The sequence below is a fragment of the Olea europaea genome, unplaced genomic scaffold (genome assembly GCF_002742605.1).
Source record: "Olea europaea var. sylvestris unplaced genomic scaffold, O_europaea_v1 scaffold716, whole genome shotgun sequence".
Taxonomy (NCBI): Eukaryota; Viridiplantae; Streptophyta; class Magnoliopsida; order Lamiales; family Oleaceae; genus Olea; species Olea europaea.
In genome coordinates, this window is record NW_019265559.1 from 448,344 (window position 1) to 467,144 (window position 18,801).

Genomic DNA, 18,801 nt, shown 5'->3' on the forward strand with positions numbered 1-18,801 from the left:
TTAAACCTACTCAATTCATTGATGCAAAATAAGAAATACAATTTTAAGCAGAGTTTAAATAAGAAAAAATAATAAAAACTTATCGAAAAAAGAGGTGACTTTTAGATTTGTTGCAAAGATTACTGATTTTTTGTCAATATTTTCTGAGAATAATTTGCATTCTCTGCCAACAAAAGAATCCCACATTATCAACACCATTGTTCTGAATTTTTGGTCCACAAGTATTACATCTTGTACCTAAGTTTGGTTGACATCTTTTGATTAAATCAATCATTTAGGTATCATATCAATCAGAATAGCCAAAATGTCTGCAAAAAGAAAAATAAATAAATTATTTTCGTGTTGACTGTAATTATAATTATTTGATTAAATTATATATAATAGTATTATTTATTTTGAAAATAAAGATGAAATTTCTTACTTATGGCAGTGTTTGTATCCATGAATTGCTCAACTTCATCGAAAGAAGTTAGGTGATAGCTGAAAAAAACAAGTTCTAGGTTATTGTCATTCAACTCTTCAACACGAGTTTGTCCAAAAATCGTCCATTGTAGAGCTCCTGTTGAATATTTGTAGTTTCCAGTGTTGTTTTTAATATAAGCTTTAGAAATTGCATACGTCTTTCCAAGGAGAAGTTGATTTTCGAAAGCAATGATATTTGAATCATATAGACTTGCTTGGATAGTGTTACACTGATAGATTAAAAGATAAAAATTGATTAGTGTAAGATTGTGTATATAAATATTTATTTATTTATTTAATATTTAATTTTAATAATAATAAAAGAGAGAAAATATATTTGTTTTGAAAAAGGAAAAATAATACTAAATCGTTGTATAACTTACGTCAGTATCCATTAGCATCATGTGTTCGTATCTTCCATTGCCTTGTCTTGAAGGTTTCGGTGATTGTTTCTCTACAATAAGTACTTTGGCTTTTCATTTTTGATTATTGGATAGAATTTCTGGTATAAGTTGGTATTTTTCTTCCATTGTTGATGACAATGTTTTCATAAATAGGATGAAGACAAAGAGGAACTTTTGGGAGAATTTTTTTTTTTTTTATGAGATGAGATAACCAAGCCAAATAGAAGAAGATATACATAGACATCTAGAGTTATATCATTTATATTTTTTATATGGATATTTACTGTAAAATCTAATCCATAGCCATACCTGGCATGGAGATGACTTGTAAATTGGAGGATTTCTTTTGATGATGAGATAACCAATCGAAAATAGAAGAAGATATCTCTATTTTTATATTATTATATTTACCAGTAGTAATATATTGTAAAATCTAATCTATAGCCATACCTGGTATGAAGATTACTTGTAAACTGGTATAGGGATTACTTGTAAAGTTGTAGTACTCATGAGATGAACTCAATTAATTATTAGAAGTAAGATATTTAAAATAATATGAACTCTTTTTTTTGTACTATATAAAACTAAAATAAAGATATCTGACAATGTGTAAAATTTCATCGTGTTAGAGTAACTCAATAGCTTGTGTAAATAGGTTTTATACGCTACATACCTTATACTAAGTAAACTGTGTAGAAAGATAATGAGTGGTATGATGAGAAAGAGTTTTGAGAAAAGATATTGATGATATATTTTGTGACAAATTTGATAAAATTAGTTTTTGGTTTATTTTAATGTGAATGAGTATGTTAAACAAAAAAACAAAAAAGTTAAAAGAGAATTTATTTCCTACAATTATTATTTCAACTAACTCACATAACAAGAAAATAACATTCCTACAATTATTATCTTGATTTATTGTTTCAACTACTAAAAGTTAAAAGTGTAAAGTCACGAGAATTCATATTCACATGTGAAGAATCTTATACCATTTATCTTATCAATCATACTAACTTTTTACCAATTCTACACATTTTTGCAAGAGAGAAAGAGTTTTCAAAGTAGAGAATAGAGAGAAACATTTTAACTGGTTGCAAGGTAAGATTTCTATTGTTGAATAAAAGAAAATGTTGTTCGGCATCTCTCCGTACATGGAGAGGCTGCCTCTCGTGCACGGAGAGTTGACCTCTCCGTGTACGGAGAGGCACACGGAGAAGCCCTCTCCGTGTCCTCCTCGAAGAAAAAACTTGAAATAATCTAACCTATGCGACAAGGCTTTGCATGTAAAACTCAAGAAGTTGTATATGTATAAATAATTGGGATTACTATGTATACATGGAAAAATGTCTATGAATTATAGGTGACAAGGGTTCAATTGTAACTATAATTTATGAAGAAAAACCTTCACAAATAAAATTCAATTTGAAGAAGTAGAATCCTATAAATATATTAGATTTGACTCTTAATGTAAAATTTTCAACAGCAGAAAAAAGGAAAATAAGATGGAGGAAAAATTATAGTCTTAGTTATTCATATAAGCCTGCATTCTACCTAATGTATAAAGTCCTGGAGCTTTAGTATTTTTTTTTTTTGTCATAATCATCTAATATAGAGCTAAAATTTCTTATAAATATAAATTTGTGTATTTTTTTTATTATACAGATGTCTCTTGAATATATTGTCTCTCCAGATCAATGGTTCCCTGCCACTATTTGTCAATATCCAAATCGGCAATATCTCCTGAATTTTTTTGAATTTATAGATGCAAATCAACAGGCTTCTGTTATGTGCAACAATTTCTATGGATTTTTTGTGGGAGTTATGTATAGGGAAGAGGAAGAACAATTTAACAGTAAGTTGATACATGAATTTGTGATGAGGCTTATACACTGTGGTAAAAATAATGAAGTGTGGATACGCTTAGGTGATCGTGTTGCCAGATTTAGTATGCAAGAATATTGTCTCATTACTGGATTACCATGTCATGAATCGTCTGTGGAGATTAATCATAATAATCATCGTCTTATAAATCAATATTTCAATGGTTTGAGAAGAATTAATATGAGAATGTTGCATCAAGCATTCCATTTATGTGAAGACTATATAGATAAATTTAAGTTGGGGTTGGTTATGTTCGTGGAGCGTATTTTGAAACCAACTGGCAGAAGCATTGATTATAAGACTCTTGGTATGGTTGAGCACTTCGATGACTTTCTTGCTTATCTATAGGGTCGAAAAGCATATTCTGTTTTGTTAAATTCTTTGCAAGAATCACAAGCTCAAACGGTGCAAAGAGCAGAACAAAATCAATCAAACTACAAATATACATTAAAAGGATATTCATTTGCATTCCAGGTAAATTTTTTCTGTTCTTTTATTTTATATATATTATTTATAACTTATTTGTATAACAAAAGATTATAATTATTTGCAGTTTTGGATATATGAAGCTTTTCCAGAGATTGGAAAAAAATTTGGACGCGGGAGATACAAAACAGCACAAAGTCATCGAATGAACAAGTGGAGACCCAATGTAATATGGACTGAGAAAATGGTAAAACAGTATTTGGCCACGAGGGAGGTATAACACGCTTTTTTAAGAATGCATAATTACATATTCATTTTATCATTTAAAAACTAAATTTAGTTATCATGATTACAGATTGAGGTAGTTGTTGTGTTATATCCCACGGAAGAAGAGTTAGAATTGTCATGGTACACAACTCTTTCAATGCCAGCAGATAATAAACATAACATCTTAGATGGTATAGTTCATGGAGAATTAGACAACACAGTACAACAAATCCCACAACGAATCGCAGAAAACATCTTTGTGCAAGAAATGACCATTCCGAGTAGTTCGAGAACTTCTCCTCAAGTTGGTTCTGCTTCTGGTTTTGATGCTTCGAACTATATAACTCAAGAACAAATGGAAGAAATGCTGGGAATACATAGGCAACATGTAATATCAGATGTGTCCGATGTATTTTTATCTTTCACCAAATTACTGCCATTCTCCCTCTATTATGTTGTCCCTTAGGCCAATGCAAGGTCTTCCTCTTATATTTGAACCTCTATAATTTCAACTAATTTGCAGCTGGCCCTTTTAATTTTCTTGCTTAGGGCTGCAAATCTTAATTAATTTAAGTGGTAGTTCTGATATAGTTTGTAACTCTTATTAGTGTATTACTTGAATAAATATATTTATTAAGCTATAAATGGTATTTTTTTGCTTTCGTTCAATGATTCACTAAACATTAAGAACATGTTTAATATATAGCACATTATTGAAATGTTGAAGTGAATAAAATCTTAACTTAACTTTCTTCATCAATGCTTTCTAATAATGTGTCTAATCCACCTTAACTTCGTGTTTTATTGCTAATATATTTCAATGGTATTTTATTACTTCAAATATCACACAAACTTCCGCGAATATTTATGATAATTTCCGACACTGCCTATGATTTTGAAAATTATAGAAACATCCATATTTGCATAAATTTTTCATTTTTCCATTTTCTATTATGCTAAATATTCAACTATATATTATTATTTTTTTATCTTTTCCACAAATTATTATATTTAATATATTTGTCAAAATTAACATTTCTATTTTTATTTTGAAGGAAATAGATTAATCCAAAAGTTTAGAAAAAGAAAAAAAAAATGTAACAGTTTTGATTTACTCATCGTTTTTATTGTATTTTGTTATTACAATAAGTACATTTTAAAATTAATAGAGTGCAATTGATTAAGGGTGGCCCTTACCTCGCATTGCCCCCTCTTGAAGTTGTCGATTACTATTTTATTACAATTTAAAGTTAAATTAAGTATTAATAAGATAATAATGGGGATATTTAATCCCCATACAACTCGACCCTGTCCAAATTTTAGGCGAGGCAAGGAATTGGGAGGGCCGTCCTAGCTATCTTGGCTTATTGTCATCTCTATAATTATTATGAATACAAAAATTAAAGAATAAAGAAAATTTAATTTTATTGATATATTATTACATAAATTTAATAATTTTTATTTTAACTAAAATTAATGTCAGCGTTTAATAAAATTTTCTTAAGATATGAAGAAAAAGGAGAAACGGGGATATTAAATATTATTCAATGTAGATGCATATCATACTATAAATACCTAAGGTAAAATAGGAGATAAAAATATACTTTGGCTAGAAGGGATGAATCCGTTATTAAAAATAAATCTTAAGGGAGATTTCTGTAATTATTAAAATAATTCTGTTGGTGAATTCATAACTTTTATCTATTAATTAATCGTACATTCTGACAAGTCATTTTGACACTTATTCGGACCATATTACTAAGTTTTTTATGCCATAAAAGTGTTAACTTTTATTTAGCTTGGGTTAATTTTTGTTTATTTCAGTGATAGATCTATTTCTAAGCAATTGGAAAATAAAAAAGAGTGAAATACAAAGCTTGAGGGCTAAATTGCAACATGTCAATAGTTGATTCTGACCACAAAATGAAGCTTAAAGATGTTATGAGTTCAATTGGATGAAATTAAAAGTTGAAAGGTTGAAATTGCAGGATAAATGATTTAAAAAAAATCAAAAATTGAATTCAAGGACTAAAATATAAGATTTGAAAGTCGACATAACTGGGCAACTGCCCAGTTATATTGGCTAGGCGATCGTCCATCTATGAAAACTAGTAATAGAGGCTGTGCACGGTAGTTGTATGAATTTGATGGCTTATTTTATGCATTCAAAAGAAGGAAAATATGCTCGATGTGATATAAATCGCCATGGAGTTCAATAGGGGATAGAAATATATCATTGTACTCTATGTGAATATTTAAATGTTCATTAAAAATTCATGCACTCTTATATATTCGCATCCGTCATAGAAATATGATCGAGCCATGTATGAGAGTATGTTTAACATTATTCGAGTGAGATTACTGAATAAAATAAGAACATTGATTCGTTAAAATTCAAATTGTCAAAGTGTATAACCAAGGTTAAAAATGAGTATTACATGAGAATTGGAGATCCTAGTATGCTTGTCGTCCATTAAATCACATTAACTTGCATTTAATATAATTTGAATTTAGCTTAGTTAATTTAGTCACAATTACATAAGTAAACTAATTTTTAGATACAATTCAATTATAAACACATACATCACTTTATTATTGTTTTAGTTAAGATAGCAATAATTAAAATTGAACTAAATTAGTATTTGTGGAAAGATACTTAGACCCAAACTCACTTTATTACTTGTTAACGAATCGAACATTTTGCAATGGTTTTAAATCAAAAGATATTTTCGTCAACACATCTTCTAAAAAAATGACACTTTCTACAAAACTGCTTCTCTAAAAATAAAAATAAAAATCAAACAATTAATAAATTAACATTTTGGATATAAAAACTATTTCATGATTTGTCACAGTCATCATTATGGAGATACCATATTAATCTTCTTTTAATCGTTTCTATTGGACGTTAGTTGACTCGGTAGGATTGATTATTCACTAATACATACTTCTTTAAATGTGTGGTTGAAATGTTGTAGGACCCGTGAAAGATGTAGTTAATAATGATTGTTTAAATTTGACTTAGATTAAAATCAAATTTTAATCTAGACCAAACATGCCCTATAATTTATTTAAATTATAAATATATAGAAATAAGTGAAAGTTATATAATTGATATTTGTGAATTTCATGACATGTGTGAATGGAATGAGGTTTGGTCGATTATAAAAAAAAAAAAATTATGAGGGTATTTGATGGGGATTGAAATTAAATTTTTTAGTAGATTGTGATAGAAAATTTTGAAATGTGTGGTTGAAAAATTGTGAAATGCATGACAAATGTTGTTAAGATTAATTGTATGACTTTGGTTTAGATTAAAATTAGATTTTAATTCGAACCAAACAAGAGTTATAAATAGGAGGCAAACAAAGGTTAATAGTTGTGAGACTATGATTGACTTGTTTGCACATCGATATTTATGACACGTGATCTTTTTGGTAAAAAATTGGATAGAGCGAAAAAGGAACAATCTTGCTACACGTACATCAAATTTTACATAATCTCACATAAGTACTCAATCATTGAATAATTTAAAATATTGTCAATTTTTTCACCAAATCATTTTCCTTCGACTCATTTCTAATACTAGTTTCTGATAATTTCTTCAAGTAGATTTTTATTTTATAATTCGAAAAAGAATGGATGTATGATATATCTCCTTCCTTACCTTAAAAGAGAGAATATGAGGTTTACTATTCATTTTTATCACATTAATTTTCACATTGAATTGGTTTGAAAATAGTTTGGTCCTTTGAATCTAACACACGATATCTTTCTTCATTTTCCCACGCTATCAACTATATCATATAATTTCATTAATAGTAATATTTTTTTAAATAATATTTTGTCACACTGTAAGTTTTTTTTTAATTGTTGGAACAGAAACGACGTTGTTTTCTATTTTACATATAGTTTACATGCTTTAAATCTGACACAGAGTATTCTTTCTTCATTTTCTCATGCTATCAACTATCGACTATAACCTATATTTTATTAGTAATAATAATTTTTAAATAATTTTTTACATAAAAGTTATTCTTTATTTCTAAAATGTAAAAAGATACTTATAACTAAAAAGATTACTTCAAGTTATTTAAAAGTAAAACAAATTTATAATTGTAAAAACTACTTATAAGTAAAAAAATATTAACTTAAATTATTTTAAGTATAAATATTTAGATATATTTAGTTTGCTAAATTAAATACTAATAAAAATATTACACTATCTAGAATGTAAAAAGTTACTTATAAGTAAAAAAAACACTTCAAATTATTTAAAAGTAATAAAAAAATTTATAATTGTAAAAACTACTTATAGGTAAAAAAATATTAATCCATCATTTTCTGATAATTGCAAAAGCTACTTATAAGTAAAAAATATTAATTTAAATTTTTTTAAGTATAAATATTTAGATATATTTAGTTTTTAAAATTAAATATTAATAAAAAAAATTACACTATCTATAATGTAAAAAATTACTTATAAGTAAAAAAAATCATTTCATATTATTTAAAATTAATAAAAAAAACCTATAATTGCAATAGCTACTTATAAATAAAAGATATTAACTTCAACATTTTTAAATAAATATTTAGATATATTTAAATTTTTAAAATTAAATATTAATATAAATAACTATAAATAAAATTAAAAAATAAAAAAATATAGGGACTCCACTCTATGCACAGAGTGAGTTTTCACTTCATGCTTGGAGTCCCTTTTTTTTAATTTTATTTATAGTAATTCTTTTATTGTGGTTCTCTTCATTTATGATTGAATTTAATTTTTTTCAATTTTTTTCTCCGTAAAATGAGATTTTTTTCTATTTAATTTTTTTTCAATATTAATATTTTTATATTTAAAATTTTTTCAATTTTTTTCTATTGATGAAATTAGAAATTACTGTTTTTTTTGCACAAAGCTTGACTGTTCATTTTTCTCACATGCGTTTTCACATTCAACTGGTGTGAAATGGGTTTTGTCCAAATGGTTTGATTTTTTTTATTATATTATATAAAAATATAAAGTAATCTATCATCCATCAGTCCTTCAAGTCACTCATTCTCCCTCCTTCAATTCAATAGATTTCTGTTTAAAAGTCCAGCTTTTATGTACGAAAAAAACTCTCCAAATTCTTGTTCTTTCTGTGGGAAAAAAATATCGTACAGTCCTCATCTCAATCGTTGGGTAGAAAATCATAGAATTTGTGACGATTATCTTTGAAATATATTAATATTATTAAATTAAAATTGAAAAAAATAAATTTTATCATAAAGAGAAAAAGAATTTTAAATCCAAAATAAAAAAAATTATAATATGAACAAAACAAATTTATATAAAAAATAAGGAAAAAATACTCTTCGTTCTCTCCATCCACGAAGAGATTGTCTCTCCTTTCAAAAGAAGAGTTCCATGAGAAAAAGAGTGTTCTGTCCTTTTGAAATGAGAGTTTCTCTTCGTGAATGGATGGAAATTTTATTTATTTATTTAAATTTTAAAATTTTTTTTATTATAGATAAAAAAATTTAAATTCTTTTTTCATTGAACATAATTTTTTTAATTACTGTTTTTCTTTCCTTCAGAGGACAAATTTTTTTTCATTACAAATTCTGTCAATTTAAATTTGTTCAATGTAAAATTATTTCAATTTTACTACTGGTGGAATTACTGATTAATTGATTTTTTAAATTTTTTTCTATTTAAATTTTTTTAAATTATTTTCTCTTTGTGATTAAACTTAATTTTTTTTAATTATTGTTTTTCTCTCCTTCAAAGGAAAAAAATTTCTATTCAAAATTTTTTCAACATAAATTTGTTTAATTTAAAATTATTTCAATTTTTTCTACTGGTGCAAATTACTGTTTTTTTTTTTTTTTACAAAGTTGAACTGTTCATTTTTATCATTATTATATTGAATTATTTAATTTTAAAATTAATATCATAAATAACTTATTTTAAATGATTTTTTTCTTTAAATACTAAACTCATATCAATATTAAAAATATTAGTATGACGTTCAAAATAATCATACTCGCGCAATTACTGACAGAAGTGCAAATTACAAAAATTGCAACACGTGATGATGTACAGTTTGCCGGATAACCTAGTTAAAAATACATAGATATCTAAAACAAAACCTAGTAATAGACTTCGAAACCCTAGAAATTATCCTCGTCTATAGCTCTCCAAGTAACCATCAAATTCGAACAATTTCAACGTCTGTACATCAAGTCTTGAGTGATTGTAGTAATTTTAATACTGCATTTCAGCGGAGCTTCCAAATTGTGGAGTTTCAGAAATGAGCACCTTTTCCGCCACTACGTCGAAACCAGATGTTTGAACAACATAAAAAATGGCAAGAAGATTATATGCAATCCAGTATTCATTCTTATATGGATACTATTCTTGAAAGTCAGAGACAAGTATTCCAACAGGAATTTCAACAGCAACAAAAATGGCAAGAAGATAATATTTTAGACAAGATGCAATCTTATGTGGATAACAGTTTAAGTTCAATGAGATCCTACGTAGATGAACAGAACAAGAATACATTGAGCAATGTATCAAACATAGAAGCCATCATTGGTTCTATGCAACAAGATGTTCCTATTCAGACAATTCCAATTCTGAGTGATTCGCTAAGGGAAATATCAACATTTCAACAAGAAACGTAAAGTTTTGAAGGATCGAGAAGAGAAAATAAAGGTAAGGGAAAACAGATATGGTCTTCATCATCAAAAAGTCAGGGTAACAAAGAAAAAGTACAACATTATTAGAGATTGGATATTGCACAATCCATCAGGGTAACAAATTAACTCTGAATTAGCTTAAATACTATTTTTATTAATTCAGTGGATAATGGATTATATTATCTAATATTAATTTATATTTTTTTATATAGTACTTATTGGGAGAACAGTGGCAATTACATTGGAAGGGACATGTTGAAAAATTTGTTAGATGTAGGAAAAGACATAACTCCCACGGTGAGTAAGGTTTAGTGATTACAATAAATTTAATTTTATGTTTGATATTTAATAATAAATTAATTTTACATGTATTTATTCTATCAGAGTATTGAGCTAGAGTTGAAGTTATTAAGGCGACTTATCAAGGATGGTTCTACCTTAATTTCTAAAGACTATGCTGTAATGGATTTCAAATTTCAAAATGAGTGTTCTAGAATTTTCCCCTGGTTAATAGAAGAGAAAAACAAAACCACCAGGGAAGAAGCAGATTTCACTCCGTTAAATGAATATGTGAAATGTTTTTCGCCTATGAATTGTCGTAAGTGGATGGCGTGCAAGCATCTATTAATTCCATGCTTATTTCTTAGCAATTGTTGGTATCTCTTTATGATGAATATTCCTAAATGGAAATTCTGAATATATGACTGTAGCAACGGTATTCTTATACCAGATCAAGTCATGGTACATGCAAAAGCAACACATAGTATAATCCAAGCATTCATTATGAATTCTGAGCTTTCTACCCGAAAGGATGTAAGGAAACATAGAAGTAAAACAATGGAAGTGAAGATGATACATTATCTACCATGTGCAGGCAATGGGTGAGCATTTAAATAACTTTCTATTTGCTATAATATTTAATTTTTTCTTTATATGGATATAGTCTAACGTAAAACTATTTCTTCTATAGGCCAAACTGTGGAATGTTCGTGCTAAAATATATAGAATGCTTTCTCCTATGGCAACCAATAGAATTAGTTTCACCCGATAGGATGTCAATTTACAGACGGAAGATGTTAGTGGATATTTGTAACAATGAATATTTTCTTCATTCTTCTTCTTAGTATTCTTCATTCCTCTGCTTAATTATATGGTCATGTAATGATAGTAAATGTTATGTAATAAGTTTATGTTGTGTTTTTTATTTATTATTATTATTTTTTTTTATATTATTGGTGTCTATATAGAAAAAAAATAATTGTAGTGAAATCATGATAAAGCTGAACAATTGACAATGTTTTAGTTTGAATCAACATTATAATATCACAATTTTACATGGTTTTCATAAATTAATTGTTAAATATTCATATTTATGCTCTAAATAAGAAAGATGATGAAAAAAATTAAGCATATTATCAAACAAAATATAACTATAATTTAAAAAAAAAAAAGAGAATAACCAACCTTGTGTATTGTTATATAAACCTTTACTTTGACAACAACAAGATGATAGATTAACTCTGGACAATTTAGAATTCTAAGACTTGTCAAATAGAATGTATTAAGTTCAAAATTTCCAAATACACCACATTTTTTTGTGCAATTAATATGCGATTTTTTTTTCGTCTGCTGATTTAATCAAAACTTTTATATTTTTTCTTGTCTTTGCTCTAAACAACGCAACATATAGCTGACCGTATGAAAACACAGACTCAAGCAGATATAGACCCACAAAATCTAATGTTTGACCTTGAGATTTGTTAATAGTCATAGCAAAACAATGACGAACTGGAAATTGAGTTCTTTTAAATGGTACTGAATGTTTATCTTTCAAGTGGAATAAATGAAATTTTAGGTAAAAATACTTGTTTTTCACTATATTCACCGCATCCAATTTCAGCTAAAATAACATTTTGTTTAAATTCACGACAAATAAGTCTAGTTCCATTGCATAAGCCTTCCGAAAGATTTATATTTCTTAACAACATAATAGGTCAATTTTTTTTTAGAACAAGTTTATGTGGATGTATACCATTTGGAGTTAAACTATTCAAAAAAATTTTATGAATAAATCCTTCTGTTTTATCAATCACTTCATCAAAACTAAAATATGTAAATGTATCTCCTAAAATTTGTTTAACTAACATATTGTTTATCATATCTACATATTCATTTTTTGGAGTTAAAATAATTATATTCATCATAGTATTTAAATTGTTACTATAAGTGTGAAAATTTGGAAACACAATGTTGATTAACTTTTCAATGATTTATCTTCATCTTCAAAATCTATGACAATATCTGAAAGAAGTTTAATCATGCGACATGTATGTTCGTTTTCAATTCCGTTTCCAATTTTGAGTAAATATTCACAAAAGGAGATCCAATCTAGCTCTCATATTTTGAGTTAATGGTAGTTGTCTAAAGTATTGCCATAAATATGAGAATACTAAATTTGCTTTCATAATATCATCTTTTGTTCCTCTTTGAACCACTGATAAGACTTGACAAAAATTTCCTCCACACACAATGACCTTTCCACCAAATGATAATTCACATTCAGTAATATCTTTTAACATTTTATCCAAAGTTTCAAAAGCATATTTATTAACCATTGATACTTCATCCCACACAATTAGTTTCGTCATTTTTAAAAGTTGACCAAGTGCTGATTGTTTACTTACCGAACATCGCATATCAGGACTTCTTTCAAGAGGAATTTGAAACACGAATAACCAGTTCTTCTACCAGATAATAAAGAAGCAGCTACTCCAGATGATGATGTTGCCAATGCAATGAGTTGTCTACATCTTACTGTAGCAAGTAATGCTCTGTACAAAAAAGTTTTGCCGGTACCTCCTGGACCATCAATAAAAAAAAGTCCATTTCTATTGTTGAAAACACAATCTAAAATACTATCATAAGCAAATTGTTGTTCCTTATTTAAACTCTCTGTAAAATGTATGTCAGACTCAACACTGACATTTGCATTTTCTTCTAAAATCATATTTGCTAACATGTCGGCTTCATTTACAGCAATGTCGAAATCCGTAAAGCAAAAATCATTTACACTTTTACCAACAACTTCTAAGAATGAATTTATACAACGTAGTGCTTTAATTTCAGCATCATACTTTGTCTCACTTGTATGTAAAAAATCTTCTATCATGTAAGATTTATATTTAATCCATAAATTTCTAGGATTTGTAGGGGCACAAAAAATCAGCACATTAGCAAAAAGTCGACGGAGTGATACAGGCATCTGATAAGAAATAGCCTCGTTTAAGCACATATTAAAATAATTATTTCCACTTATTAGACCATTTAAGAATGCAGCCTCACGATAGGTAGGTGCCACAACACCATTAACTGTTCTTAAATCTTCAAAAGATTTTGGTCCTTTAATATGATTCAGTAGAACTCTTAAAAAGTATCTCTCACCCTTACATGGATTAGCAGCAACTATTCTACCAATAACATTTTGGTTTTTTCTAGTATTCCAAATTCGTAAATATATTCTCCATACAAAGTATATAGGAAAATCTTTATAAAGTAACGTCCGAGCCTTTTCATCAAAAAGATTCATTCGAAAAAAATCAGTTAACATTGTTCGTTGGATAAAATCTTTATTTACAACTTCTGATAAATCATCAATTTCATTGTAAGTAACTAATTGAGAATTTTCAACATGTAATTGCAAAGAAATTATAGAAGAAGAAATGTCAAATAAATCAAAACTAAAAATTCTCCAAACAGCTTCTGGCGCAGATATCCATCTAGCAGTTTGATAATTTGAAATTTCATCTATATAACATTCATTAGTTTCTTTATTCACAGCAAAATTTACACTGCCATGTCCTTTGTATACATATTTATATAAATATTTAACAACTTTAACAGAAGAACATATTTCTACATTAATATAACAATCGTATTTAGCTAAAATATACGGATTGTATGGTACGACTCATCTATTGTCTAGTATACATCCTCTGACTTTAACGGTAACACCATCATTATGACGTCTATAAAGCGGAAAAGAATCATTACTCAATGAAGTATGTAAAATATATTTTTTTGGATATTTATTTTTATAAGTACTATCGTTTTCCATGCAAACATTTGTAGGATTTAATTGTCCACAATGACCATGCATCATATGTTTGATCACAGTAGTATGTAGATAAGAATTTTTCTCTTTATCCGGTATTTCACACGAAATAATTTCATCAACTTGCATAGAATTAGTAATCTTAAAATTTCATTTAAATATAAGAAGAAAATGAACATGAGGGAGACCTCTTTTTTGGAATTCAACCACATAAACATAAGCAATTACAGGCCCAAGAATTTCCCTCTTCAATAAATCTGTTTTTAGTTCCTCAAGTTTAGCTCGAAATATTCGTCCTAACAAGTCTGGCCTATTTTGTATTTCATCACTATATCTCAATTCTTGTTTAATTTCAGGCCAATTTGGATTGCATGTCATTGTTAAAAATACATCAGGTTTTCCATATCTTTGAACTAAATACATTGCATTCATATATCTTTTAGTTAAATTTCTAGGACCACAAATAAATCCTGTGGGTAACACTATTGATTTACCAATCTTATAGCCTCTATTCTCACCATTCTGTACACTATCTATAATTCCTTGGTAAAGCTCTGCTTTTATAATCTTTCGATTATTTCGAAAATAATTCAATCTTGCAGTTTCAATTTTAACATGCATATCTATTATATATTGTTGCAGAAGTCTACCCGTATGAAGAAGTATAGAATTATCTGAAAGCCTTACTTGAAGTTTATAGCAATAATACTCACGACAAGATACATTCATTCGCTTCTTCAATTTCGTCAAAATCGAAAAAAAAAATAGGAAGAAAAAATTTGAGAAGGATAATATAAATACATATTCTCTTATTACATATAAAACAATTTGATGGATGATAAAACTTACCACATTCTTCCATTTCCAAAAGTTGTTCAGCCGAATGAATGTCATTAATTTGTATAAAATTTTCATCGATGAGTGAAGAAGTATTCAAATTGACTTTTTGATACCTTCGTGCCATCCCAATTCTCCGTAGGCAAATATCAATGGATACTGAAGTGGATCATAGCAGCCATAATAGTAATTCACTTTATGTGTAGTGTTAGAATGTCCATAAATTAATATATCGCGATTTTGAACGCTGGCGGATGGGTCTTCATCAACCCAAACAGCAGCCACTTGTTCACAGGATGACATATTATACAGTCTTTGGTCAAGACCTGGATCACACTTGAGTATAATATGACATGACCCAAGATCAGAAATTTCATTCAATGATCGAAAAAAACGACAATATGAATTCATCTTCAAGACATCTATCAATTTTCTCAAAGTCGTTTCACATAACCTGTCATAATTTTTTAGTCTATTAATAATTTCGTTATCAGTATCATAGAAGTATAACTGTAAATATGCTGGTTTCCCATCAATTGGTAACAGTGGATTTATAAAATGGTATACTTGTCCTTGAACCATAAATGTATATATACCTTTATTATTTCTACACAAGTTTTTATCAAACTTAACACCAAAAGAAGTGAAAGTAAAATGATTATTATAAGTACGAGCAACTTTTTTAAAAGCAATTGCCTCACATAAAGTAAAAGTAAATAGCTCAAACAATTCAGAAGGAACACTATTTAACTATAATCTAACTTTTCCATCACAACAACAAAAGCCCTTAGTTTCTTTATGAAACTTTTTTGCACCACAACATTTACAAATTGTAGATGATGGAAGAAAATAAGGTTTGGCGGGAATATCTCTTAGATTTATTCGTTTGGAATCAACTCTTTCAAAATCAGGTAAAATATTAGGAATTTATGATACTTCATTTTGATTTTGATTTTCATTTTCAGAATCTTTTTGAAGACAAATACTTTCATCCTTGTATAAACCAATACAATCATCAATACAACCTAAAAACATAAAAATAAAAATAATATTTATGAAAGATATCATAAAAAAAAAAACTTGTTTCAAAGTCACGACATCTAGTTCGCCTTTCTGGTGCATAACTTGTAGTAACTTTCAGAGAATACCAAATATGTATGTTAAAATTACGTAGAAAAGAGAATGAAAAAAATGAACAAAAAATCATATTTCTACACATAATCATACCTAAAACCTTTTTACGTAATTTGTCTTCTTTTACTATTGGCTTAAGTTGAGAATTTTATGTTTGTGTGGATGGCGTTCTTGAACAAGCACGTTTATTTTTAAACCAATTACAAACATTCTTATCACAAATTTGGCCATATAATGACAACTGAGAGACTATCTGTGCAATTTCCGATTTGTTTGAACTTGTGTTGCCTTGATGAAATATAGATTCAAGAACTTGAAACTGAAGAAATGTAGGCGTCCAACCACCCATTATGACTGTGCAAACAAGCAAGCTATGCCAGCACGCAATTTAACTACAAAACTTAAACACAAAAATTATAATAAAATATACCATACTAACAAGGAAGGAAGAAAAATATTATTATATTATGCTAAGTCGGACAAATACAAACGAGCATATATAGATATAATATTTCGAATTATTATTTATTTAAATAAACATGCCTAATGAATAAAAATAAATATAATAGGGAAAATCTAAACAAAATTTTGGAAGAGAAGACCTGGCCTCCTCCGTGCATAGAATGCATGGATATATATATATTTTTTACATTATTATAGATATAGAAAAGAAAAAGAAAAAAAAAACTATATCATCGTAGTTGGATATATCTAATAATTTCAGACAATATTTAATTTTACAGTAATATTTTTAGTAATATTGAATTCTTTAAATTGAATTTATCTAAATATTACTTTAGATTAAATATTAACTCAAAGTTTTTAGTATATTCCTTTACATAGTAAAAAGTTTGCTTAAAGTTGTAAAAAAAAAAAAATTAAAAAAATTAATAAAAAAAAAAAAAAAATATATATAAAAAAAAAAAAAACCAAAACACCCGTCAATCCTCACGTCCTCCGTGCACAGAGGTTTATTACATGTTGCTCTTTTTTTTTTAACTTATATTTTTTTGTTTATTTTCGGTCTCCTTATGGGATATCAACCGAAATTGAAAATATTAAATTCTTAATATCATATTGAAGTACTTGCAACATAGTATTGCACGTCGTTAACGGTGCGTGAAACGACTAATCGTACCAAATGTTACAGGACGTCAAAATAGGCGTTTTCAAAGTATATTTCAAAATTTTCGATAACAAGCTAATTCTACAAACAAATTCATCGACCATTATACAATAGTCGAATCGATAAATGTTGTATATTCTCTCCAAACTCATTTCGAGAAATACATCATAGATGTAAATTAGTATCGAAAATAGTTAAACTGATATTAAACGTATGTGTTAAAAAATTGGGTATAAATAGTTTTTTCTTCAAAAAATCAATTATTTTATTACTATTTATATTATTTCTTTGCAACAATTTTCTCAATACATCATTTTGCTCAAGAAAAATTATGTGTTATGACTTTTTTTTTTCTCCATACACTAAGTGAATCTGCTTTTTTTTAACATTTTATTTACAATAATTCTGTTTTATTAATATAATTTTCAAAATTTAAATATATAAGATATGATTGATAGTTAATAACGTGAGAATTAGGAGAAACAGCATGATGTGTCAGAATTAATACAATTTTCAAAATTTAAATATATAAGATATGGTTGATAGTTAATAGCGTGAAAATTAGGAGAAAGAGCATGGTGTGTCAAATTCAAAGCAACGGAGAAATATTACAATGGACAATAGCGTGTGACAAAAGTCCAATAATATTTTTGAATAGCATTTTTTCTATTGTCAAACCAGTTTTCAAATCGATTAAGTGTGAAAACGAGTGCTCTACTTCACCTCGTGGGGGATCCAGAATGGACTGAAAATCCATTTATTACGTAAACGCTTTTCCGTAAAGCGTCATTGTCTCTTTTATGCTAGTCTATTAAGGTGGAGGAGAATATTTGCAAGTTTGCGAAAAGGGAATCGACGACATGACATATTGGTATGATTCTTCGTGACTCTCACGGAATAGCTTAGGTGAAGAGTGTCACTAGAAGCAGGCGCGGATCCAGCACCCGGAGAGCAGGCGCGGTCGCGCGTGCTGGATCCGCCAGGAGAAATATTTTTTTGTTGGCAACAACTTAAAGTTTTACAATATATTACTGGTAAGTCACTTTTGTTATCAATACTCCTTGTAGCCCAGCTGGTTGGAGGTTGCATATTTATATTCAATGTCTAAGGTTCGAATCTCCCACTAAAGAATTTTTGTGCATTATTCTTATTCTACAAATTTTACCAAAATTTTTGTAATGATGGAGACAAAGGGATTCGAACCTATACACTCTTGCAAAAGTAGTTACCAACTTAGCCATTGTGGTACTTCTTAGTTTGTGCCAATTATTTGACCAAAAAATATTTATTAGGTTTTAACTGGTTTAAGCCAAATTCAATTGTAAATACTAGAATCCGCGCTCTTCCTTTTAATTATACAAAACTTGACAATAATGTCATTTGATGAGTTATGTTTATTCTGATAACAAAATTATATATGTTCAATTTGAACAAAATAATTGTTATATTTAAACTTTAGGCCT